This window comes from Tamandua tetradactyla, chromosome 4 (genome assembly GCF_023851605.1).
Source record: "Tamandua tetradactyla isolate mTamTet1 chromosome 4, mTamTet1.pri, whole genome shotgun sequence".
Lineage (NCBI taxonomy): Eukaryota > Metazoa > Chordata > Mammalia > Pilosa > Myrmecophagidae > Tamandua > Tamandua tetradactyla.
This window is the reverse complement of record NC_135330.1, coordinates 162,836,041-162,863,284: the sequence shown is the minus strand read 5'-3', so window position 1 is coordinate 162,863,284 and position 27,244 is coordinate 162,836,041. Positions and strand designations below refer to the sequence as shown.

Sequence of the window (27,244 nt, the reverse complement as noted above, 5' to 3'; positions counted from 1 at the left end):
CATCAAGGCAGCCCCACCTCTAGAATGACAAGAGTTCCACCATCATTAGTAGAGTCAGGAGAATATCAGGAGAGGAGCCAGGAGCCCTGCTGGGAAGCTAAATAGACAGCATGCATCATCCAGGCCAGCGATGGATGAATGTGTTCCCGAGATTAATGCCTCACAGCTGTGATGGAGGCCTGGCTCCAGGCTTAGCCGATGGGGTTTGCAGCAGGAAACAGATGAGAAATTATAGCATGCAAAGAGGCTGCTATACCAAATCAATGATAAATTTACACCCATGAAACAATTGGTGGGGGAGGGGGAGGAAGCAGAGACTCTTAGCTCTCATTTTTCTCTTATGTTCTAATTTACATAAATTCTTTATTTCTTGATCAGGCAAATCCCTCCACCCCCTTTTACTTATCATGACTCTGAATTTTTTTCTCATTTAATTCTATAGCAGTATCAAATAAACACCTCTCCATTTTTTTCATGGGCAGGCACCGGGAATCGAACCCGGGTCTCTGGCATGGCAGGCGGGAACTCTGCCACTGAGCCACTGCGGCCTGTCCCCATCACCTCTACTTTTGAAACTCTAAATTGTTATTGCATCTTTCAGAGAATTTTTAGAAGCCTTTATGGAGAATTTCGAATGTATATCAAAGTAGAGAGAATTGTATAATGAATTCTTGTATCCATCACTCAGTTTCATCAGTTAGAACTCATAGCCATTCTAGTTTCATCTACGACTCCACACTCCCTGCCCCAATTCCCTCATCCCCAGATGGTTTTGAAAGAATCCCAGCTCTCCCAATATTTCTTTTACAGAGGATTTTTAATCAAAACTCCTTGCAGAAGCTCGTAGTTTAATTTGCAGCTTTATTTGTTTCTACTTATTTTTGGAATGAAGGATTTTAGGGGGACTTTATTATTTACTTCTTGTCCATTTTTATTATAACTCAAATCGCAATTGTATAGTTTAGGTAACTGCTAAAGACATGGCTGTGAACATTTTTCTAGAGAAGTAATTTCCGTAGGGATCCAAAATATTTAACCCCTTTTAGACAGTCCTTGACCATTATAAAGTATTTCCATATGGTATGAACTAAATATAAGGAACACGCAGAGACCACTATACAGGAATTCTGCTTAAGTTTTTTCCAGAAACATATTTGATTTCTTGGTATTCTGTCAGAAGATGCCACATATCTAACAAAGATGGACTCCTTTTATTGTGTGACTTGTCTTTTTATGAACTTGTACAATGTTTATAGTCGGTCTCAAAATATTAAAAACTAAAGGGTTTGCTATGCATTTAGTTTACTTCTCAGATTAGATTGTATATTATAGAGACAAAGACTTTCAAACTTCTTAGGTCCCACCACAGGGTCTAATATAGTGCTTACCATTTATTAATGCTTAACAGAGACTTGTCAATTAACTCATCTATGTGGCTTCTCATCATAAAACTCAAGTATATTTTACAGTGAGAGATCCTTTATACAGGAATAGCAAATACATGTGCTGTCACCCTCATTACCGATGCCCATGGCAGACAGTGCTAGCTGATGACTGCACTCTTTTCTTCTAAGTTGGATGCAACCTCAGCATCCTGGGCACACAAACTCTAACCATTTGCTATCCTATCGGGCAAGTTATTTAGAGGAGAAACATGAATCACTCATTCAACCATTGAACACGTCAAGCGACGTCAGGTTTTAGATATTCTTCAGGTCACTAACATCTTGTTTGGTTCTGGTCAAAGATTGCTTTTTCTTGATGGACTTGGTGTGGTGAGATCTAGTTCAGATTTTAACTCTATTACTCACTTGTGGGAGATCTTGAGCAACCATCTGCCTATCTTTTGATCAAGCTTTTGCTTTGCCATCTGTAAAATTTGGTCAGTAATATCTTTCCTTCTTTAGAAGGGTATCATGAGAGTCAGATGAAATAATGTATCTGAAAACCTATATAAACTGCAAAAGCACTATACAAATGCCTGTTAATTTAAGAGATTCTTGGAGGTTATGAAAATAAGCACAGATTTCTTTGTTCAAGATAAACCATTGCAAACTTAATGCAAAACCAGTTTCCAATCTTATTTCGATCACCTACCTATACCTTTGATTCTCTTTTATTGTATGATTGCCTTGTGGCTTCAGATTTGCCAGGGAGCTCTTCAAACTGTAAACTGAGGTCTAATGATGTGCCATCACCCTCTATTGTGATCAGCCCAGGCTGGGGAGTAGGATATGGGCATAAAATCAGTTTGATGGGAAATTAGATAGGAAACCTAATGAAAAGTTTGAGGTTAGACCAAATTGTATATGTCTAATGGTTTTTGGGGTTCTTTAAGGCTGTTTTTAAAGGAACACCAACAGGTGATTTCCCTAAGACTCTGGTTTCATCAACTTCATGTTCTAACCAGGCGACTAACTGGCTGTATGTTAACAATTTAAACAGCTTCCCAGGGAAGCTGGTTCACATTCTCTCAACACATTGGCATATATGACAATATGGGAAATATGCAGCGGTTAATTTTCTTAACTACCCTAAAACTAACATATTTGCAATGCATTTCATCAGCAACTTAGTAAATTGCCGTTTAAGAGGTACATTACTTTTACAATAGTATCATAAAGTTACTGCTGCCAGCCATAATTCACAGGTGGTAGCTGAGGAAAGTGGATTCAATTGTACTTCAATATCCCTCTGTCCTGAGGTGGCAGTTTCTAAGTAACAGGCTGGCAATGTGTGTGAGCATGTTTCCACTTTGGAGCTTTGAGACAAAATAATTTATAAACCTCTTTCTCGCTCTCTTTTTAAGCCTGAAAACGCTCATGGGTATATCAGCCACTGTATGGAAATTATTCTGGTGATGAGAGGGTCCTATCTGAAGGTCATTTTGTATATTCTAGAAGGTGCTTTACACTTATTTTTAGCATTCAGTTGCTTGGGTAGTATTGAAAGTGAATTTTAAATGCATACTAAGAATGATAGTAAATGCAGGTAAAAAATCTAGGGGAAATAGGGACATCCGGTACCCTGACGCTGATTACTGAAAAATTTTTTACATCACTTCACAGCCAATTCAAATGTCAAGTCAAAGTAAATTCCTACAGTACTTTGATAGTCTTTCCAAATCATTCAACCAAATTTGGAAACACCTGCTCAAATGCAGACTTGGCTGTTGTCAGAGCAGGAGCGGGAGTTGGAGCAGTTTGCAGTGGCCAGGAACCGAATAGGGGGCAGATAGAAATTTTTTTGGGGGAAAGTGCATATTTCTTTACCTTCATGGTTTTTAAAATAAGATCTGTAAGGCGTCTACAAATATTATCCTAATAATTTCATGATTGATGGTACTTTTCATATCCCCTCTCCTCCAAAGTCCATCTTTCTGTCTTTTCAGAAAAAGAATAAAACTTTAGGAAAAAAAAAAGATTCCACATAGCTCTCCCATCTTCACTTAAAAACTTGAAGGCATCAGTGCCTTCAATACCCTAAAGATTTATTTCTTCATTCTCTTCTCTCATATAAATCGATGTGACTGCCATGACTGAACGTTTTTCTTATTTTTTTTTAAACTTAAACTACTTACTATTTTGTCCTCTCAAAGAGGAAACAAAAGGAAAATATTTATAGCACTATTTAGGTAATTATAGACAGCTTTACATTTTAATCGTCTTGTCTTCTTCATGCCTTAGGCAAGTTATAGATCCCTTATGTGATGGGTTTTTAGATCTGGACAGAAACCTTGGATGATGTCCAGATCTTAATTTAACAGGTGAGGAAACTGAAGCTCCGGTTGTAAGGGGCTTGCCAGAGATGATACAGTAGCCAACCGGTGGAAAGCTCATACAATGTTCCAAAGTCACTTTTTTTTTTTTAAGGAAAGACAGAGAGAAGGAAGGAAGGATAGAAGGAAGGAAGGAAGGAAGAAAGGGAAACATCTTTAAACATTTTCTTGTTTTTTATTGTATTCTGTTTCTCCGTTTTTGTTACATGGGCTGGGGCCGGGAATCGAACCGAGGTCCTCCGGCATAGCAGGCAAGCACTTTGCCCGCTGAGCCACCGCGGCCCGCCCCCAAAGTCACTTTTAATCTAAATAATTGAGACATAATTTAACATTATGGCGCCTACGTAATAACTCTAAAACCATCAAATGGCCTTTTTAAAAAAAAAATTTAGATAAACAACTTGGCAAAGTACAGAACACTTATTTGTATGATTCCTCTTTGTCTTTGGCATCAGGGCAGTTTTACCTCTTTTTGCAAAGTGGAAAGGAAACTGAGGCAGAGAAAGATGAAGTGTCCTGGTGAGCTTAAGTGGCACTGGTAGTAGACCTAAGCCGCAGTTCATTACTTGGCCCCATCTAGCTAAATCGTGTTCTGAAGTGGATGGGCAGCTCTGTGCAGGATAAACGACAAACCAAAAATAGTTTGTGTGGTCTACTGGTAGACATAAAAAGCAGTAAGGTCAAGTCCAGCGTCTACAAGGAATGAGCACTAATGTATTCTTCTGCCTACTTTGATTTGCTAACAAAATCAGGCAGTTTTATAAGGGGAAGGAAAGCATTTAATGAAAGGGGAAAGAATAGAAATGTCAAGTGCAATCCTTTGAAACAGGTAGGGACGCTCAGGAGTATAGCTGTTTTGCTGTTCTGAATCCTGCCAGTGAGTGACAAGGAAAATGAAGACTCTTTCAGACAAACCCATTGTGCTGCTGTCAAAGGCGGCTGAAGTTCTGTTCAAACACCTGTTTCCAGTCTTTATGAATATTAAAAACCTCTGTGGTTTTTTTCTGGGAGCGATGATTTTGAAAAGACACAAAAGACATCATCCCGGTCTTGTTCCAATTCACTACCAGTCCTTAGTTTTCCCCGAGGATGAGCATAATTTTTAGAATCTGTGGCAGCTAGATTTGTAGGTGTAGGGCATGTTGATATGGAAAACAGATTTTTTAAAAATGAGTTTTAGTCATTCTAATTTCATTTTACATGCGATTTGCTTTTGATTTACATAATGGTGTTAATCACATGAGCCAATATGTAAATATAAAATAAAGGAGTCATGGAAGAGATGAAGGTAGTCTTTTCCTAAGATGCATTTCATTATTAATAGCCGTGAGACTGTCAATAGTATGTGGAGTTAATTCCATTCAATAAATAATTCTCTGAAGATTAAAACTCATATATATTTGAAATGTGCATAGGAATTCAAGAATGCAATGCTTTTTTTCTAAATTTAGTAAACAAGGATTATGATTCCTTCCAAAGTTAAAGGTATGTGAAATAAACCTGTTGGGTTTTATGCATGTTGAAACATATATTACAGATCCAATGGACTGTATAGAATATTGTCATTAAATCTTCCAATCACTCTTTCAGAGCTCTTTCTCCCTGTTTTAAAGGAAATTGTATTACATGAATCAAAACTCCATAAAATGATCACTTGTAATGAACTCCTTTCAGATTTCACAAATACTGGTTTTGACTAATCCCTACATTGTGAAGGAATCCAAATCACCATAATCCCTAATCATTGTAGCCAGTTTTGGTGCATATCACATCATGACTGCTGAAAAAAGACTTGCCTAATTCTTCTCACAATTCATCAGGCAAAGACTGTGGGATCAGGAGATTACACATGTGTTGTCTAGAATTTGTAGCCAACATTTCAAGTCACTCATAAACATTTAGGAATGGAGATAAAGCCAAAATCTATCTTACACCGACAAGGTATCTAAAGGAATTTGCATCACATTACCTAGCCATGCTTCTTTTACTCTTTGTAAATTAATACAGAGTGGAAATAAGATGACCTAAAACCCTCTCTTTTTTCTGCTTTGGCTTTCAGGCAGAACTGATTCACTGGCCCTCTCGAGTGGCTAATTCCTGACATTCACACAAGGTGCAGAATCTTCTGGGTTGGCAAGAGGAGTCACCATCTCTGCACTGTGACAGCGACACAGTCACCAGTTTTCTGTTCACTTGGTTTACATGTTATTGTCTAAACCACAACGGTAAGATACATATGATGGGACACATAAGGGTCTTCAGTCTCATGGAAGTAGGACTACCTGAAGACCAAATAAGTGGGGGCAGAAAACCATGCACTCCTCTCATGAGAGTTTTCAGTACCCAGAAAAGTCAACGATCACTTCCAAAAACCACACCAACATCGTTCATTCTGCCCTTTCCCAGATGTAGTCCACTCTCAGACCCACAGTAAGAACGTGATGTAAAACCAGATCATGTCCTTTCTCTGTACAGGCTCCCAACTTGCCAGGAGGAAAAACCAAGTCCCTGCAGGTGCATAAAGACCATACATGATATCATTCCCTGCTACCTCCCCAAACCCATCTGCTACTGCTCTTCCCTTTGTACAGGCAGCATCAGCAACGTGGACCTCGTTGCTTATTTTAAATAGCAAACCCTTGCTCCAGCACCTGCTGCTCGTTTTCACTGCTCTATTTCCCTTCTAGTGTATTTATCACTTTCCATCATGCTATTATTCATTTTATTTATTACCTGTCTCCTGACACTAGAATATAAGCTCTATGAAGATAGGAATTTGCTTGTGGTATATCTTCAACATCTAGAACAGTATCTGATAAGGGGAGGCACTCGGATATTATTTTTTGCATAAATTAATTAATCCATGGCCACCCACCCCATTGACTCCTTATTGTTCTGCAGCTTGTATCCATTTACTTTTTCCTAAAGGAGGCAAGAAGGGCCCCTCAGGTAAAATTCTGTACATTACTCTGTGTCAAATCCACAAAATGTATCATTTCAGACCACAAAGCGGGCACCTACTATGTGCCAGATTGTGGGAAGACAGCATTCCTTTTTCCACAGAAGAACTCACTGTCAGGTGCAGCAGGGCTGTTGCCTATGACTGCAGATTATGCCCTATGCAAATGTTACCAGACAAAGGGGTGAATAGGCGAGAAATCCAGCCTGTTTCTAGCAGAGCCATATGATTTCTTTTTCTTCACACACATACATTCTACACATTGTGTACAATCAATGGCTCACAATAGCATCACATAGCTGTGTGTTCATCCCCATGATCATTTTTAAAAACAGGTGCATCACTCCGAAAAGAAATAAAAGAGGAAAAACCGCTCATACATACCATACTCCTTATCCCTCCCATTTGATCTCTGGGATGGGAGGAGAGAGGTACTTTTTGTAACTCATTTACCCACAGTGGTCACCTTATTGCAGTTTAAAGAAAAAAAAGGTCCCTTTTCTAGCGCTGTATCATCAGACTCTTTTTTAGGTATATCTGTAAACACTTACATTCAACTCTGCGCTCCCTGCTTAACTCCCAGCCTTCAAGATTGATTTTCAATTCAGTGCTGCTTTTAGTTTAAGAATGTGAGCATTGCTTCCTAAAGAAAACTGGGTCCAGTGGTCCCGGGAGCCTCCTTCACACAACACCTCTCCCCACAAGTGACATTTGAAAGATGAACAGCTGCTGAGTTCCCAAGAGGGATGTGGAATGGTACTGAGAGTCTAATGCTCTTGTTTTAATACCCTAAAATGTTTAGCTTTCTGCTTTAAGAGATCATGTAGAATTCTCGGATTTAACCAGCTAGGCATCACTTAACTTAGCCTAGAGTCTACTAATTTCTTCATCCGGGGATAAAATTCCCAGGAAACTATCCTTTCACAAGAACTGTTTTAATGACCCCATCAATGACTCCAATGCAGAGAGTTCCTTGAAGTGTCTATTTTCTATACCTGGAATGTTCGACATAAAACGTATCTGAAATGAGAATTCGTTTTAAGTAATGTAAAACACAAACCCAACAACCTGTATTTCCTTCGCTTCTCCAAATCAGCTAAAATAATTTCCAGATCATCAAAATTTAGGTGATCTCCTAAATGTTTCCTTGACTTGATTACTCTTATTTTTACTTTTATGTTGTATTCAAGTTGACACAGAAACAGTTGTGCTCAAGTATAAATTTCTTCACATATTTCTGTGAGGATTAAGAGTAATTAGCCTTTCCCTTGTCAATGACAATGACACACTGCGGGTGGCCTAGTCTTTTTGCCCCAATAGTTTATGATCTCAACCTGCCATTTTTCACAGCACTGCTGTGTTATAAAAATAAACTGCAATCAGTTTGCTTAACTGGTCACCAACTGGATACAATTAGACTTAGAAGAGCTAATAAAGGGGAAAAGTGTAGAAGAAAAATTCAGGTATGAAGTTATTCTGAAATATGTCCCCAGGTCTTCTGTTTGCATTGTGGGGTAGTGAAGTCTGATATGTAATAAATGTTTAGAGTTTGTATTCAGACTATAATGCAAGAACAGTAAAATACATGAAAACAATTTTTATTTTAACTAAAAGCACACTAAAACATAGCATAAATAATGATCTGAATAAAAAAGCATTTTTCCCACATTTTTAGTTACCGTCTGACTTTCCCTACCTTGCCCCCAGCATCCCCTCTCATCTTCTCAGGGATCTTCTAAGTTTATCTCTAATTCTTAATTTTGTGTTTATATTGATATTTTATCTCATTTCTTTACCTACACAAGCATTTTTTGAGTCAATTGCTTTTAAGGATTGCCTTGATCTAATATGTGTTACCCCCAAACTCTGTGAATCCCTTGTCTATATCCTTTGCCTCAATTTCCTCAAAATATGCTTATTGCTAAAACTCCCTCAGCCTCAGAATTCACCTATTACTGAATTGGCTGTATCAAAGGACTTCCTATGATTGCCAAATTTAATGACTTATTCTGTGTCCTAAGCCCACATATTAATTTTATCACCCAACGTGCCCTCTAATGGGGAAATTCCACTCATTTAATCCCTTTGGCAAAACTTCACTGTGTTCTCTCTAGTGAGATAATGGTGAAAGACTCCTCTGGTCTTCCCCTACCTCACTAGTCTCTTTTGCCATCTACTTGTTTGTTCCCCATACTCTAATAAAATTCCAAATGTGGGAGATCCCCAGGAGTCCCTTCTAAATCCAATTATCTTTTTCTAGCTACAGATGCTCGTTGAGTGATCTTATGCACACCCATAGCCTTAAATAATCTTTATGCTAATGATTCCTAAGTAGATTTCTACTTGTGGCCTCTCCCTATTCATGCAGTGGCCATCTTGGCATTACAACATGGAGACCTAAAAGCTCTGTGCTGGTTTGAAACTATTATGTACCCCAGAAAAGCTATGTTTTAATCTTGATCCAATCTTGTGAGGGTAGCTACTTCTTTAATTCTCTTCTCACTGAGAAGATGAGAGGGGATGCTGGGGGCAAGGTAGGGAAAGGCAGAAGGTAACTAAAAATCCTGATTTAATATTATAGGGTGGAAACGTTTTATTTGATTATTTCTATGGAGATGTGACATGCCCAATTGTGGGTGTGGCCTTTTGATTAGATGGAGATGTGATCCAACCCATTCAAGATGGGTCTTTGATTAGTTAGTTACGGAGCCTTTTAAAAGGGGAAACATTTTGGAGAAAACTTAGATGTAGATGCTTAGAGAACAGTTGCTTCAGAGATGACAGAGACATGGATATTTGGAGATGCTTGAAGTGCTGAGAGAGAGAGCAGATTCCTAGACCCAGGTAGAGCTCAGCAGAGGTCACTTTGTGCCTTTCTGTGAGATGTTAAGCAAGTCAGAACTCAGAGTTATGTCTTGGAGGAACTAAGCGAAGGCTCACAGATGCTTAGAGAGGAAACTACTGGCATCAGGAGATGGAAGTAATGGTACTGGGAACAAGGACCAATAGACGCCAATCATGTGCCTTCCCAACTGACAGATGTTCTGGATGGCATCAGTCTTTCTTGAGCAAAGGTAACCTCTTGCTGCATGTCTTAATTTGGACATTTTCAGGGCCTTAGAATTGTAAACTTGTAACTTATTAAATTTCTTTTATAAAAGCTATTCCATTGCATTCTGGCAGCTTAACAAACTAATATAGGCTCTCAAAGTTAACATGGCCACAATAGAAATCTTTATTTCTGCCCTGTCTTTTCTATCTCAGTAAGTAGCACCACTATCTTTCTAGCTGTCAGCATCAGAGTTTTCCTTGATTCCTGTCTTTCCTCAAACATCACAGTAAATCCATCTGCCAGTTAAGTCCTTTTCCAAAAGCTATCTTGAATTTCTTTACTTCTCTTCATCACTACCATTACCTCCTTAGCCCAAGCCAACATCATCTTTTGCCTGGAATACTGCAATAGCATCTTATCTTACCTCTGTGTTTTAATCTTGTTCCTCATTCTTCCACAATATCCAGAGCATTTTAGAAATATAAATCAGAATATGTTCATAGCTCCTGCTTGAAATCAAACATTGGCTCCCCATCACAATCCTGGCTTATGAACTCTACACTATTGAACCCCCATCTACCTTCCCCCTGCCAGACTCTCCTTTTTCGTCTATGTTCTCACTACACAGGCTTCCTTTCTGTTGCTAAAGTGCTCCAGCTTGTTCCCACTTTAAGCCCTTTGCAAAAGACGGTTCTTCTGTCTAGGGGAATGCTCTTCCTTCCAGTGTTCAATCGACTATCACCTTGTCATTTAGATTTTAACCATCATCTTCTCAGGGCTTTCTTCCCTATCTACTCACTGCAAACAGCCACAGTTCACCATCACATCACCATGTGAATAGACCTGACAATTGCTTAAGGTGCTAATTGTTTATGTTTGTTTGTTTGCTTGTTTATCTGTGTTTCCCACTGGAAAGTTGTGCCGGTTTGAAGCTGTTTTGTATCCCAGAAAAGTCATGTCCTTGTTTCTGATCCAATCTTGTGGGGGCAGTCATGTTCCTTTTAATCCTGATTCAATATTGTGGGGTAGAAACTTTGATTAGATTGCTTCCACGGAGATGTGACATGCTAAGTTGTGGGTGGGACCTTTTGATTGGATTGTTTCCATGGAGAAGTGACACATTCAATTGTGGGTGGGACCTTCTGATTAGTGGGAGATGTGACTCCACCCATTCAAGGTGGGTCTTGATTAGTTTACTGGAGTCCTTTGAAAGGGGAGACATTTTGGAGAAAACACAGTTGGCTTCAGAGCTGAAGAGACAAGACATTTGGAGATGCTTGGAGTGCCGCAGAGAGACCAAATGCCTAGACTCAGGTGTTTGGAGATGCAGAGCCCAGCAAATGTCTCCATGTGCCTTCCCATGAGATGCTAAGCAAGCCAGAACCCAGAGTTGTGTACCAGAGGAGCTAAGTGAAGGCCCACAGATGCTTAGAGAGGAAACCACTGGCATTAGATGCTGGAAGCAATGGAACTAGGAACAAGAACCAGCAAATGCCAGCCATGTTCCTTCCCATGTGACAGACATCAGCCTTTCTTGAGTCAAAGTATCTTTATCTGGATGCCTTAGTTTGTACATTTTTATGGCCTTAGAACTGTAAACTCATAACTTAATAAGTTCTCCTTTTAAAAGCTATTCCATTTCTCGCATATTGCATTTCGGCAGCATTAACAAACCAAAACAAATGTCTGCATTGCTCACAAAAGTAGCCTCAACATCTACAATGGTGGCTGGTGCAAAGTAGGCGCTCATAAATATTTATGGGAAGAAAGAGCGGAAGAAAAGAAGGAAAAAAGAAGAAAGGAAAGAGGGAAGGAAGGAAAGAAAGGAGGGAGGGAGGAATGAAAGAAGTAGTAAAGAAGGAAGGAAGGAAAGACAAGCAAGATTTAAATAATATTACTCCATTTACTGGTTTCTTTATCCTGCTGCTCTGTGTTCTGTCAAGTATTTTAATCTCTTTGTGTGTTCATCTTCTATTGCAACTCACTTCTTTGTCCTGCCTTCTCCAGTGCTGACTATGGAGCAACTATTTATTCTACAACCCAGACAACAAAGGTAACTACAAACTTCCTGGATCTGTTTTCCTGTCTTTTCAACCTCTTGGACATTTCTCATAAGCAACAAGACTTTACCCCTTGCCTTCAAAGGTTTTGCAAGGTACTTCCAAACTCCTTTTTCAGTTTTGTGCTCTACTTGTTGTTTACATGCCCAAGGTTGCAGAAAAAAGCACAAAACTCCAAAACAAGACTTTCTGCTTTCCCCAGTATAAATCAGGGAAAAGCAAGGATTTTGAAGGAGATCTGTCTTCCCAGAGTTTAGATGAGAACGTTAGTATGCACTCAGAAAATATTTGTAGAATGAATAAATATACCAATGAATGCCTAAGAATCTGCCAACTGGAATATTTTTTATTTTTAAATACCCAGTTCAAAGTCACCTTCATCTTAAAGCTTTTCAGGATCTCCCACCTGGATTTGTATTCTCACTTCCTTAAACTTTCACAGCACTTTTGTAACATGTATTTTATCTTATATTTCAAACATTTTAGTCACTACCAGATGTTTTATGCATGCTCTCAGAGAACAGGTACTGTCTTACACACTTTGAAATCCCCTGGTTTCTCAACATAATTCCGTGTACAAAGCAACAGTTCAGTACATACTTGTGGAATTTATTTTAGTTCAAGTAGTAAAATATAGGAGTGGAAATTTCAAAAGTTCCTGCCTCATGTAGGTCTGTAGAATATCTGCTGTAACTATTAACTCAGTGTATAGTGCTGCTTAGTCACTAATGGCTCAGAATTTCATTTAGTTTATAAATGGGGTTAATAATACTTATCTAATGGGGGCTCAGAGGATTCTTTAATTAATGATGAAGCACATTCCAAGATCCTCAGAGGAAATAAGAAGATAAACATTATTATATCTCTTATTATTGTGGATAGCAGTTATTAAACTCTCCTATAAACAGGAATCAAGAACAATTTTAAGCCAAACTAATAGTTTAATAAGAAGCAGGAATCAGCATCAGGAGTTACCACAGTTGAGCTAGGGTAAACACTTGGGCAAAAATTATTCCTTTGTTGAGCTGCTATTAAGTTTGGTAGAGATGAGATTTCAAGGTCTTCGGTTTCCTCACCTGTTTAGCAAAGACTTTGGACCAGGTAACCGTAAAGATCTCTTCTAGGTCCCACATTCTCTGTGAATCTCTGATACTATTATCTCAAAGCTTGGACAATTTGAATGGTCCTCCGTGTTTTAATGTAATCGTACACCACTGTAACTGCTTTCTCCTAAGGTTTCCATTATAACCAAAGAGTTGAAGGACAAGTGTCGATTTTTAAGAAATCATTAGGAGGTAGAATACTGGACAAAATCTTTCAGAAAACTTGAATATGCATATCTGAGTTTTTGAATTTTGGTGTTCGAGAAAATCTTTTGGCTGAAGTAGGGAATAATCAGGAAGTATTTGCATGTACTGGGCTGTGTAAGACAATCAGAAGTAGAAGGTGAGGTTTTTCATTGGCATGTTCCCTGGGGCACAAGGTAGTGCTTATTAAAGTTCTGAGGAGCATCTCAGAGTCTTCTGGATCAATCAGCCCTAGTGAAGCAGGGTAGCTCAACAAGGGTACTAGGCAGTTAGCAACAAACCAAGTAGCACTTTGCTTGTTTTGGAGGATGCTCATGAAATGGAAATTCTGAAATATCCTGTTGAACTGTGAGAGATGCTCAGAGTGATTGTTTAGAAAGCGACTTCATTGACTTATCCTGTCTGCTTTGGATTTTCAAACAATCTTGAAAACTCAGAATGACTGGAATGTAGAGTCTTGTACAAGGTTCAATTTTTGATCTTCAGTTTAACATTATTCTTATAAAACAAGTCCAGCTATCCTCAAGATTTGTCATGCTGGCTTTAAGAACATATAATTTTTGTCCACAAAATCCCTATTTTTAGTACCTCTAGTTGATGGCCTGTTAATTTCCTGGGAGGGAAGAAACTTTCCTGAAACATTCGGAGAAAAGAATTACCATTGCAGGCCAGTACCAGAGTTTGGATCACATGGTCTATGAAGCAAGCTTTAAAAGACCAGAAGTTTCTAAGAGAGCTCTAACTTCTTTGAAATATCAGAATAACGAGTCAGTTTTTATTTGCTTTTTAAAATACTTGGGTCACATTAAAGTGATATTACTGGTAACTGGGAGAAAGTAACAAAAAGAACAAACTGAAAACAGAAGCAAACAGAAAATACAGCAGCCACCCCCAATACAACAACATATTGGCATGGACAGAAACTGATTTTTAGCTTCAGTATTATATGGAGAAAAGCAACATCTTCTAGTGGTCACTCAGGGAGCCTGGTTTATGACTCAGTGAGAATTTTGTGCCACATGTCTATTTAAAACCCTAGTATTAATACAATAGATACAATAAAATATAATCAGAGTTATACTGGTCAACACGGAACACTTCTTGGTTCATCGTATGTCCTTACCTTTTGCCCACAAAAGCTTTGGAAGGATAAATGGCACGGGTTTTAGATTAAGGTTTAAATACTGGCTTTATCACTTACAAATTGGCCTTCAACCACCTCTTGGAGTCTCAGTTTCCTCATTTGTAAAATCAAAATCACATTTGTTTGATAGGGTTGTTGGGGGAACACAATGTGATTACGTTTACATGGGTCATGCTCCTGATCTTCCTTCTCTTCCTGCCAGGAATAGGTGCTATAGAATTAACATCGGATCCTGACTCTCTCTCCCACTTGGAACGCCTGTGCTACCAAGTGCCCTAAAGTATCTGTCCTATGCTCCAAGAAATACTGGCATCTAAGAGGTTGCGCTCACAAAAGAGAGAGATTAGGAACTGCTTATGTGCTTTATAAAAGGAGTCTCTGACGATAAGATTAATGGCCACTAGTTTTTCAGCCTCTTAGGTCTATTTGTAAACCCTACTGTGCTTTCTATATGTTTTTGCTGCCGCCATGGAAAGTTTCCTTTACCAGCAAGTCCCTCCTGCGCTCACAAACATGATTTGATTTCTCACATTTTTGTTTACCTACAAGTTTTTAGGGGACAGCAACCGGATGAATTGTGATACATATTTATACCTTCCAAAGCTTTGAAAGGAAATACTAATTAGGCCAGCATGACCTTCCACGCACATTTCCATAGTTTCTGGCCCCGCCAAAAAAAGTCATAAAACCGGAGCTATTGTGCATTCCTAGAGGATTTAAAAGGTGATATTTATATTGACCATAATTCAATCTCCTGGTTACATATACTAGCACTTGATCCAACTCTTCTTTTGGCCAAAAACTGTAACAAGCAGCCAGTCAGTTAAGCCCTTTCTATTTCTCCAAAGATTCCGCCCTTGGCTCAGAGTCGGGTGCCTGAGACACATAAAAATGTACGGATGTTCTTCCAGCCTCCTGTTTCCGAGGTTTCTGGAGCAGGTGGTCATTAATGCAAATTTATGGGCCTTTACAGAATTTTTAAAAATGTGTTGTGGTTAAATAAAAACCATAAAGTTTTCACACTTGTTTTTTAATTAGCAAATATGTAAAAAAAGAGGAAGGCTAAAGAATTAGCCATACTGATCTCCAGAGAAGGTGCCGAGCTAAACAGTTCTCAACCAACCCACCAACCAAACCAAACCAACCAAACAAACAAAAACCTCTTGAAAGAAGGCGATTTCTTTGGCCAAATAAAAACACAAGTTGTATAAGGATCTAAAGCATCCACTGTCTCAAAGAAGGGTCTGTTAATCTTCCTGTCAGTGCCAGAGTTTGGGGGTGGCCGAAGCCCATAAAAGCTCTGGTCCGTGGGTTGGGTGCGTACACGCCTACGATAGCAGTGCTGGAAATTTCTTTCCTGCTCGTTCCCTAAAAAAACTGGTTAGACTGAAAGAAAGCAAATAGCTTGAAGTACTATTAGTTCCTGTTTAAATTTAAAGTGAGAACTAAGCTAAACAGGATCTTATGAAAGGAGTATTTTGAGGAATGAATGGGTTAGTCAGTTATGAGAAGAGATTTTAAACAAATTGGTCCTATATCTTGGTAAAGAAATATGGCTGCAACGGAGATCTTTCTTTCTTAGAAAATACATTTTCTGGTGTTATTTGAAATGATTCTTTATTCACTGGCAGCTCACTTCTTCCTTCTTGCTCTCCCAAATGGCCATTCCCTTTAGTTTACAAAAGATACAGGAACTTGCAATTTGGCCCATTGGGATTTTTCTTATACAGCTTTTTAAGTTAGAACAAAAGATCCTGAAAAACAGAGTCAGTTATGGAAATAGCAAAACTGGATATATTTTTTCATGTTAATAGCCAGATCACTTTGTTTCTATTTTGCTTTATTAAATAAAATGTTCAATTTCCTCTGACATTCATTTTCTTGACCCCTAGATTAGCAAAAACTGGTCTTAGGAAAAGATCATTTACTCTCTCTCTGCTTAGCTTGTACTTTAATGATAAGAAAACCATTTTCTGAGATCGCTTTCAGGCTGAAAATGTTTCACCCAATCTGTTTGCATTTTTAATAACAGTAAAATAAGCAAACCCTCTGATAACAGCATTTAGCATTAATTTTTAATAACCTGATGCCTTTTAAGTTGCCCTTTGTACCTTGTTGGGGAAAAAAATTTCTATGGAAAATTAACCAGAACATAAATTCATTTCTGATGCCTTCCATATTCTTGGGTTTTTTTTCAGAGAGGCAAAGACATGGGCTGCCAAATGTTTCTAAACTTGTTTCATAAGAAACAATACCATCAAGGTCAAAAGCCAAGATGATAGCTTTAAATTTTCTACTTGTAATCTTTGCTCTCTTGTCATGGTTGGCTTCTTCTCGACTATACAGTGGTGAACAGAAAGTCTCTCCAAACAGCTTTTATGATTGATTATCCCTGAATTTGTCTGTTGGGTCAATGTAATGACCTGTTTTGGGCAACATTTATTATTCAGTCCTTTATGAACATTATTGAAGACTCAGTCTACACCAAGCTTTGTGCTGGGCCCCAGGGACATAGCAGTGATGGAATCAACCATGTCTTGATAACGCAGCTGTGAAGACACAGGTATATACATTCTTTTTTAAAAGTACTTCAGTGGAAGCTTAAGTTCCAGGAAATATTTAGGAGAATCTTCACTTTCCCAGTCTGACCCACTCTGGCTTTGGATTCCACATCTGGAAGATAGGGGAAATAAAGTCTCCCTCATTGGGCTGTGATGAGGATTAAATGCAAGATGCTTATTACAATATCTGACACAAAGTAGACTCAAATATAAACTATTCCTATCACCTACAATAGTGATAATAGTTCAAAATGTAACAACTATCATTTATTGCTGCTATATGTTCAGTGCTATACTAGGTAATTCTAGATACATTATCTGCTCTTCTCTCAACAATCCTCTGAGCTGGGTCTGATCATTTAGGTTCAGAGAATTTAAGCAGCAGGCCCAGGGATGCCCAGCTACCACCACTATCAGGTCTTCCATTGCTGTGAGGAGATCCCCTCTCGGTAGACTAGACAAAAAGAAATGGCTCATGACTGGATGATCTATGACCCAACTGGTAGGTGCTGGGGTGTGAGGAGAGAGACTCTTCAATACACACGGTTTTAGGAATCACTTGGCCAGTGATCAAGTCCCACTATCCTAACAATCTCAGTAATGGTAGGCAGATGTCTCAGATGGCCTCAGTTAGATCTGTTTGTCCTCCATTCCTTCATGTGAGCCCCACAGTCTGGGGTTGGGGAGAGACAGGTGATGGGGAAGCCTTTCTCCTGGACACAGGGAAGCCAAGCAATGCTACACTCCAGCTGTGTTACCTGGAGCGGGACTTTTGGTGTTTGTGGGCACCAATTCCCTCACATACGAAATGAGAAGAGCAGATTCTAGGATTTCTTCTTTCTGAATAAAGAAGCAAAGGTAAGTGTTGAGCAGTTGGGGGCACCATGCTAGATGCTTTATAGCTGTTAATTCATTTAATTCCCCCAGTAATGCAATGAAGAAAACATCATTATTTATGATTCTACATGTGAGGAAACAGAGACTCAGGGAAGTTAAATAACCTGCCCAAGGTGACCTAGCTACTCAGTGATGGACTCAGTCCACAAGCCTAATTCTGTTCAACTCTAAATCTCAAGTGTTTTCCATACCACCTTATTGGTGCTGGTTTCCTATGCATTTTCCAGCAATGGTGATTTGAGCACTTTTGGTCTCTCTCCAAAGACCATAGCATATCTGTTGTAACAGATATTCTGAAACAGATTCCACCCAATCTTGAAGGCCTTTCTGGTAAAGGCTGATTTACTGGTGAGTTGGAATGGAGAGATATTGCTGTTCTGTGAGTGTCTGTCATTTTTTTATTCATGTCTTTTAACCTGGATTATCCTAGCACTCTTTTTTATCTCTGCTTTTCACATGGCAGTAGAATTGCAAGGTCGCTGCAGGTCTGGTTGTTTGAGAGCCAGTGAAGCTATCCTTCTAACTTTGTGTGTTATTGAGCTGGGGGAAGATTATTCAACTGTAAATGTTTTTCACACACCACCCCATCCCAACCTAAATACTCATGCAGCCACACTCCCTTGGCTGGCAATTTTGCTGAAGTGGAGTTTGTAATTAAAATCCTCCTTGGCTTCTGCAGTTTCTCTAGTATTCGTGCTACATATTTCAAGTGCTTATTATGTGTAATATAGCAATTGCAAAATGGAAATTAAAAAAGTAAGGGTTGGATGCCAAAATTGAAATAAATAATCAAGAAATAGTCTTATGATATTCCTATATGAAGCAAACTTTGGTAACCAGGACTTCTAGGGGTTTGCGTATGTTTTGAAAAACAACCAATTACATGTACAACTTATACCTGAAATAATTATTCCCAATTCTGCTTTCTGAGATCATAAAAATAACAAAATTATTCCACCAAAGGCAAATAATACGTAGAAACAATTAGAACAAGTTAATGGAAGGAATAATTAAATGTGTGTCAAATAACAATATATCAAACTCATTTGTGTCGCAATGAATATATCACTTCCTGAGCAGAATTCTGACTGATGTCAGCATAAATCCTCATTCTCTCAGATTCTCATCCAACTGCCAAAATATTTTTCCCTTGTAAGATTGTAAAATAAAGTATATTTCGATTCCCACAAGATACGACAGTGTTTTACATTATCATATTTAGACTTTAGCATTCCAATAATAACAGCAGAGAAACAATTCTTGAAATACTCCTCATTTTCAACACATTATGTGTAAGTAATCCCCACGGCCAGCATTTATATCTGTCTGCTTACTCCTCCCAAACTTATTAACAGCATTTTGAAAAATCCCATTTTAAACAGGTCTGCCTAGTGTTTTGTCTTTTAAACAAAAACAAAAGAAAATCTATGTGTGTTGGAGAGGGTATTCTGAAAATCCCACTTGAGGATGGGAAGGCTTTAGGCCATCAATCTTTCCAGGAATGGAGAATACTCTTTAGAGCTCCATGCGCATGTATGGTGAAAATAAAAGCTCTTCATTTTCCAGGATGTTTTACTCTGGGATATTTTCACCTCTTGGGAAACAGTCTATCCTGTTTCAATACTGAGACTGTATCACATTTTTCCCACTTTAGTCTAACCCAAATCTGTTGTTTTAGCTAAAGACACATACCTAAAATGACCTCATGTAAAGAAAATCATTTCCGGAAACAGTTATTATTTAGATGAGTCCCTCACCACGAGACAGCAAGCATTTTTTTTCTTTTTAAGGTTTCAATATTTCTTGACACGATTAATGAAAAGTACTAAACACACTTGTTTCTGTTGAGTGAAAAATATATTAATCGTATCTCCAACATCACAGAGTCACAGGTGACCTCTTATAATGTTTTCACAGCACTTCATCTGTTTAACATAGAACCGACAATGTTGCTTTCTGTAGGAGAAAAATCAGTCCCTAAAGGTTTACACTATAAATGTAAGTGTAGTCGCTAGAGCTACCAGAAAAACTCTTCTGGTTCTCCCTACTTCCAGGCTCGTGGAAGGATTGTGTTTCCTGACTGTCTTGTGTTTGGGTCACCAATGAATTGGAAGTGAAAGTGATGGCGTGTCACTTCCAGACCACATCTTTAATTGCTGGCGGGAGACCCTTTCAGGGATGTTTTTTCTCTTTCAACCTTGGAATCAGCAATTCTCAAGATGGTGGCTATCCCGTCAGCCTGGGTTCTGGAGTGAGAAACACGGAGGTGAGCAAGAGCCAGCATCGGATGGTCACGTAGTTTGAGCGAGAAATAAGTCTTTGTTACTATAAGCCACGGAGATCCTGGAGTTGTTTGTTGTTTGTTAGCGGCTACATCACCTAGCCTGTTCTGCCGATGCAATAATTCAGTCATTTTTAAGAGAAAATGATGACATTGTTGAGGAAGACACAAAACTTTGCATGCAAACTTGGCTTTTATGTTAATAATTCTTTCTTGACCCATTAATCTAGCCTCCCACTAGCCCATAAGGCTCCGTTGCACAGTTTAGAAGAAAATGCCAGCCACCAGGGCTTATATGTGGGAAGCAGAGCATGGGCTGGGCTTCAGTGCTACAAGCCTTCTTGGCCTGGCACCTTGTGCAATGATCCATTTGATTTAAACTAGACAATAACATATTTGCTCCTAATTACTTTTTTTTTGGTTATTTTTCTTTCCTGTGAAGTAAAAATCACATATGTTAACAATCTTCTTTGTGCTGTCTTTGAAACTATTGTTTTCTTTTTTTTACAGTATAAGTATTTTTGTGATACCATTATTTGTAAAGACTTTCTCACAAAAATAGTAATAATTATACGTAACTGACAATGTTAATGTACGCATCAGATGAGAGAATGCATGTGAATAATGCCTTGTTAACTCCAATATTCTCTGCACAGTGAATCTTTAGTATTTCTTCCAATTACTACAATCTTTGAAGACAGACAGGCCAGTCGTTTTACCATCTTACAGATGAGGAACTATGATTCTGAGAGGTCCAGTGACTTAACTCAGACCACCTGGCATGTTGCAAAGCTAGGACTGTTTCTGACTCCCAAGCCATTGCATCTTCCATTTTGCCTCACAGGCTAGAGAAAAGCTTGTGATTTAGCACAAGCTGTAGAGTTAGGAGGACTCTAGCAAATAAATGGGTCTAGGAGACATGGACATAGACGGTATAATTCCTTAGGGTAGCAGCCAGGCTTTGTATTTCTTCCATATCCCTTGCAATGATGAAGCTATCATCTTTAATGATTTATTTCTTGTTTTTCTGTAGGAGGAAACTTGCAGAACAGAAGCAATCTCCTTTAGAGGAAGAGCTAAACTACAGAAGGTTTATGATGTACATGAGAGACCATTATGCAGCGAGAGGTGACTACTGCAGTGTATTTGTTTCTGTCTCTAGACACAAGTGTGAAGTCAATCTGTGAATGGAGATGCTTAGAAAAGAGCCCCCAGCACTTCTTTTTTGCCCCCCACTTTGCATCTTCATTTCAGAATCTGACTCGCACTAAGTACAAATTATTTATGTATATAAACTTGCTGTAAGCTAAATCAATTTAAAAATAAATATTTTATGAGTTTGCTTTACTGTCTGCTGTGTTGTTTTTCATTGTAATGATGGTGGGAATCTATCGGTCATCTAACAAAAATGCAGGGTGGTGGTGGGGGTGATGTTTGAATAAGTAGTGGTGGCCCGTAGGAGGTCTGGGGAAAGATATGCATCTCTTGGAAATTTGAACATAAACTTTAAAAAGGTGTATCACTTGGCCAGAGAACATTATGTATATTCACAGAGTGTGGGGTGGTGGCTAGGAGAGGGTAGGTAGAAGAACTTGGAATTTGGAAACAGAAATATCAGGGTCTGAATCCTGGCTCTGCTGCTAAGAATAGCTCAGTCAAGTTGCCCAAAATTTCAGAGCTTTGTGTGCTAAATGGTGATGATAGTAACTGTTTTCTAGGGTATGAGAGCTATATGATAATCAGGTAAGTCACACAGTACCTGATAGATGTTTAATAAATAGTAGTTGCATTCATATTATCATGGAGATACAGAGGGAGGAGAAAGCAGTTTGGCAGGGTAGAAAAAGGAAAGGTGGTGCCAGAAAAATGTGGTTTTAAATCCAAGTTCACCTTTGGTTGCTCTGTGATCTTGGGTAGGCTACCTTTTGTGAGACTCAATTTTCTGTTCTATAAAATGAATACAATAATATTAAGTAACAGTTGTGTGTCTATGTGTGTGTGAGTGTGTAGATTAAATAGGATTAGTGAGTATCCTGGCATATAATGACCTCCAGAATAGTCAATTTTGTGCTCCACATCACCATATTATTTCATTATCAAGTACAATTTTTTACCCTAATGATATAGGTGTTTATAATTATTAAATATAAATTTCCTTGCATAAACGCTGATGATTGTCCAATGGTTACATACTATGCAAGACAAAGAATCAAAGACTGCTAGGCAGGTATGGGCACATACACACAAAATCCATCATTGTCTTCCTCTTACATGTACAGCAATAATAAAAGAAATTTTTTGCAGTTTTGTGGTGGTTTTAAAAATTTGGATGTGGGAATTACATGGTAAAAGAGAAAAAGAAAAGATGACTGCTATTTTTAAAAACTTTCCCAAATTTACTACACTTTAAGTGTCTCTTAGTGTATCTGGAGAAGGATAGATGATCCATTAGAGAGACTATCTTTGAATTGTATAGAAGAAGGAAGCTTTTACCTGAGCTAAACAAAGGGCCAGGGACAATAGCTAAGACAGTGGGGCACGACTGAGATGACACCAAGGTCAGAATACAGCTGAACACAGGTGGACGGTGGGTTACCTTTCAACCGAGTTTAGGAGGAACCCACACATTCAGTCAGAGTTAAGAAACAACAAAACAAAGCACTGTTAGAAAATGCCTTGATTGAAAGCTTTCTCTATTAGATATTTTAAAATTTTAATTCATTGTGTACTTGTATAACATCTGTTTGAATACATCAATCCAGACCCTGATGAGGCATTTATTTGGAATATTCCTGACTCTCCATTAAACATCCCTGGAAGAGTCTGGCCTGTACTCAAGAAACAAAGGATCACCTTGACCTTGGGGCAATGATCCAGAGAAGGAAGAATAAGAACTAGACTCCACTAGGGTTGTCTGCAAAGCTAAACTGACTTAAAGCAGTAGCCAGCCCGCTATTCCCTCATAGGATTTTTTAGGACTCAATGGCAGAGATAAAGGCAAGAAAACCCTCCTTTACGTCCACTTCTGGACTCTGCTCCATACAGGGTATAATCTGGAACTTTCCCTGAATATCTGCTATGTTGCAGATTTGGACTAGTTTCATAGACTCAACTCCAATAATATATATATTATATATATATATATATATATATATAAAATCTTTTATCACTTATTTTGAAAAGAGCATTGATCTGAAATGTGAGCAAGGCTCTGGTTTACACTGACCAAGACAAGTCTACAAGTCATTAAACCTCATGGGTATTGCTGAGAATTAATAACTCAGTTTGTTTGTGGCAAAACCTTAGATATATGGAAAGAATAAATAACTAGAAATGGAAAGAAAAGAAAAATCGGGAAATCAAACAACAAATCCTATGACTCAGTATTGCAAAAAATATGGCCAAGAACTAGAAAGTTCATAACTTCCAGTTCAGATTGCTTTTGATTCAATAGACTTTGCACTTAGTTCTCAATAAGAATTCAATAATAATGTTCAATGGCTGTTTAATGCAAATGAACACATTTTTATCATATCCTTGACCATTATCCAATTTAAATTTGTGCCTTAAAGCTTCATTTTAGAAGCCTTGCTTTTGTTAATCAAAATGTCTTGTTTGGTCTCCATCAAAAATCCTTCAGTTTCTCCAGAAAAATACACTGAGAACTTAACAATTTGCTTTTATAGCAATTTTCAGTGAATGCAAACAGGAGTTCAGTGAATGCAAACAGAACATATGGGATTCAAACATGCTCCTATCATATAAAACTATTTTAAAAGGAAAAGTGAAATGTCCTCACTCTGCTGTATGTACATGTGAGTGTGCTATCTGTTAATTTCAGATAATGTGTTTCAAATTTTGGGTCTGATCTGTAAGTGATTTCTGACTTAATTGTCAGTTTCCATAAAAAAGTGCTTGGCTTGGAGATAATTTTTTTTTTCTCATAGTTATGAGGAGCTAAATTTTGGTGGTATTAATTAGGGCAGTTTTTTACTAGTTTTCTTGGCCTATTAATTTCATTAGAAGAATGACATAGTACTTATTTAAAAATTATCACTTTACCTTCCGTTAAATGCTCAAAAATCAATCTTCACGCAAAGTCCAGAACATTTAGATGGTGAGTATTATATGATCCCATCCACCAGACCAAGCCATTCAACTATTTATAGATATAGGTCTTTAAAAACCAAGATTTTGGGGGGGTACAAAGGTAGTTCAGTGGTAGAATTCTCACCTGCCATGCGGGAGACCCGGGTTCGATTCCCAGCCAGTGCAGTTCCCCAAACAAGAAAGCAAGCAAACAAACAAAACAACAAATAAACAAACAATTCAACAAATGGTGCTGCAATAATGGGACACTCACATGGAAAGAGAATGGAATGTGACCCCGCCATGCAGCATACAAAAACAGCAACAAGATACTTCATCCTTTCTCAACTAGGACTCCAGCGACCTGGCGTGATCTCTGGATGTGGAACCAGGAACAGGAGGGTGGCCGAGTCCCCCCTGTGGAGGGTAGCCATTCCCATGAAACAAGAGCCAGGGGACTGGCAATTGTGGCTCTGAGGTTGTGACCCGTGTTCTCTCCCGCAGACCCTCATCCTAGACTCGGGGTTGGGGCTGCTTCATGATCGAACCCACCCTGGGGAGTGGTGCCCTGATCTGGCCCAGAGAGGAAGACGAACAGTTATTGTTTATAGAGGCCTCACTCAGTGCCAGGCCCTGGTTAAACACTTCAACTGGCGTGCCACTGAACCCTCACAACATGCTTATCAGTCTAGTAGAAAGATGCAGCCCCCACTACTTGCTGCTGACCCACCCCTTGACAAAGACCCCCACATGCTTTCCTGATTCGGTTCCAGCAGCCCAGGGTCCGTGGCCTCTCATCCACCACGAGCAGCCTGGACATCAGCAATGGGGGGTGGCCAACACCAAGTCCATGCTGTCCAGCAGCCACATTGCTACTGTCGGCGCCGTCTCGGTGGAGTAGGAGAACACCTGCTACGAGGACATCCAGTACATGCAAGTCCCTGTGGATGTTGCACCCAGCACATGTCTCTACAACATCTTTGACCCCAGTACAGCAGGACTCTGTGCTGGGGCGCTGCATCTCCAGCATGAGCTGCTCGGCCACCTTCTGCCTTGCCTACATCATGAAGTACAATGCCATGACCCTGCTGGACACCCACACATGGACAAGGTCACATCAGCTCATCATCCCACCCAACAACGGCTTTTGGGAGCAGCTCATTCACCAGGAGTGCCAGCTGTTTGGCAAGAATACAGTGTACACGGTCAACTCCCCAGTAGGTGTGATCGCTGATGACTATGAGATGGAGGTCCACTGGATGGTTCTACTATGAGCTGACTCGGCCAAACCCTGCACTGGGATCAGAGGGGCAGATCTACTGTTGATCTCTACCAAAATCTGTACTTGAGCATTTTACTTTTGCTGATGCAGAAAATCAGATGGTACTTTTTAGTAAGAGCAAGAAAAAAGTAAGGGCTATAATCTTTATCTCTAAAGGTTAACCTCATTAAACGTAAGGTGGTGGAAATGTTTGCAGGTCATGGATACTAGGCCTGGCTGGTGAGGCAGTGATGCCCAGCTCAGATGGCTCAGCCTGCAGTGCTCAATGCCTGTGGCAGGCCCTGAATCCTGCAGCACTCCCCTAGGCTGACTCATCCCACAACCCAAGGCCGGAGCCTTAGGCATCATGACACCTCCTGTACTCTCAGGCAGTGCTAGCCTACTGGCTGAGGGGCCTTCAGAAATGTTCTGGGCAACCTGGGGCCTCAGGCTACACCTGTCTCTACCTTCAGCCACAGTGGTCCCACCCTGTTTTCCTAGACTGGACTTATGCATAACATAACTTTCAAAGAAAGCATTCCACTATATAAAATTAAAAAAAAAAAATTGTCTTGAGCGCTGTGCTAGACAGCAAGATCTCAAGATACCGTCAGCCCCCTTCTCCGGGGTATATGCAGAGAAGGTAGGCCTGATGGCAGCAGTTCCTTTCATGGACCTTGGCTGGGAAAGCTTGAGCTGCAGACCTGGGGCCAGCTCTGTCGCCCCTGTGCCTCCTCCCCAGGTGGCCTGGGGCCACTTGGAGCCTCAGTGTCCTCACCTGACATAGCAGTGACAGCCCTTCTCTCACAACAAAGTGCTCTTGCAAAAAATCCCATGTGGAAGGAAAAAAAAGCCAAACAAATTGTTTAAGATCTTTTCAGACTTGACTTTGGGGGAGGCTTAGATGGAGGGGTCTCTTCAGAGTTCCCCACAGGTCTTAAAGCAAGGAGCATATACCCAGCAATCTCCAAAGTGCCCGCTTTAGAACTGCTGACCATTCCAGCTGATGCAACAGTCTGGCTGACCCCTGGGGCTCATGGGAATATTTGCCAAAGTACAAACAAGTGGACCCTGACAGTAGGTTCTGGAACCAGGATTGTCCATAACTCCCAGGTGCCTGGGATCTGTCTGGGGACCAGTTAGTCGGATCCAGATATTTTCAGAAAATATACAAGACAAACAGAAGTGCCTAGAGGAGATCAAATTCTCTTTCTCTCCAAACCTACTGCCACGCCCATTTCCACATAGGGAGTACCCAGGGTCCCAATGTGGGGTGGGGGTAAGGGAATGCAAATCACTGCTCAAGACCAATCCTCTTATATGAGAGAAGAACAAGGACCTATCGTTCACCAGGCTGATGTGAGGGGCCCCCCACTAAGCAGCCTTTTCAGCAGAAACCCTGATGGAAAATTTTTCTAAAAGCATTTTTTAAAAGAAATATGTTTGATATACACATCTTCAATTTTAAACATTTCTAAATTAATGTACTATAAAATTAACTTTTTTTGGACATACAGTTCTCTGAGCTTGAACATATGTGTAGCTTCATGAACGACCACACAATCAGAGCACCGAACAGTTCCATCATCCCCCAAAAATTCCTCATGCTTCCTCTTTGTAGTCACACCGTTACCCCACCCCACCCTCTGGCAAACACCGGTCTGTTCTCTATCCCATAGATTCGCATTTTCTAGAATGTCACCATACATGATGTGGCCTCGGGAGACTGGCCTCTTTCACACACGTGACAACGTGTTGATCTATGTTACTTTTTACGGCTAAATAGTCTTCCATAGTGTAAATGGACCAGATGTTTCACGCTCATCCATTGAAAGATATTTGGGTAGTTTCCAGT

General features: G+C 39.5%; 1 protein-coding gene and 1 pseudogene across 2 annotated transcripts in view; one reads left to right on the top strand and one right to left on the bottom strand.

The window, feature by feature from the left end:
* LOC143679611 (dual specificity protein phosphatase 18-like) overlaps window positions 1-25,402 on the top strand; it is a 53,353-nt pseudogene extending 27,951 nt beyond the window's left edge.
* GPC6 (glypican 6) overlaps window positions 1-27,244 on the bottom strand; it is a 1,138,931-nt gene that overhangs the window by 140,670 nt on the left and 971,017 nt on the right. The window lies entirely within an intron of this gene.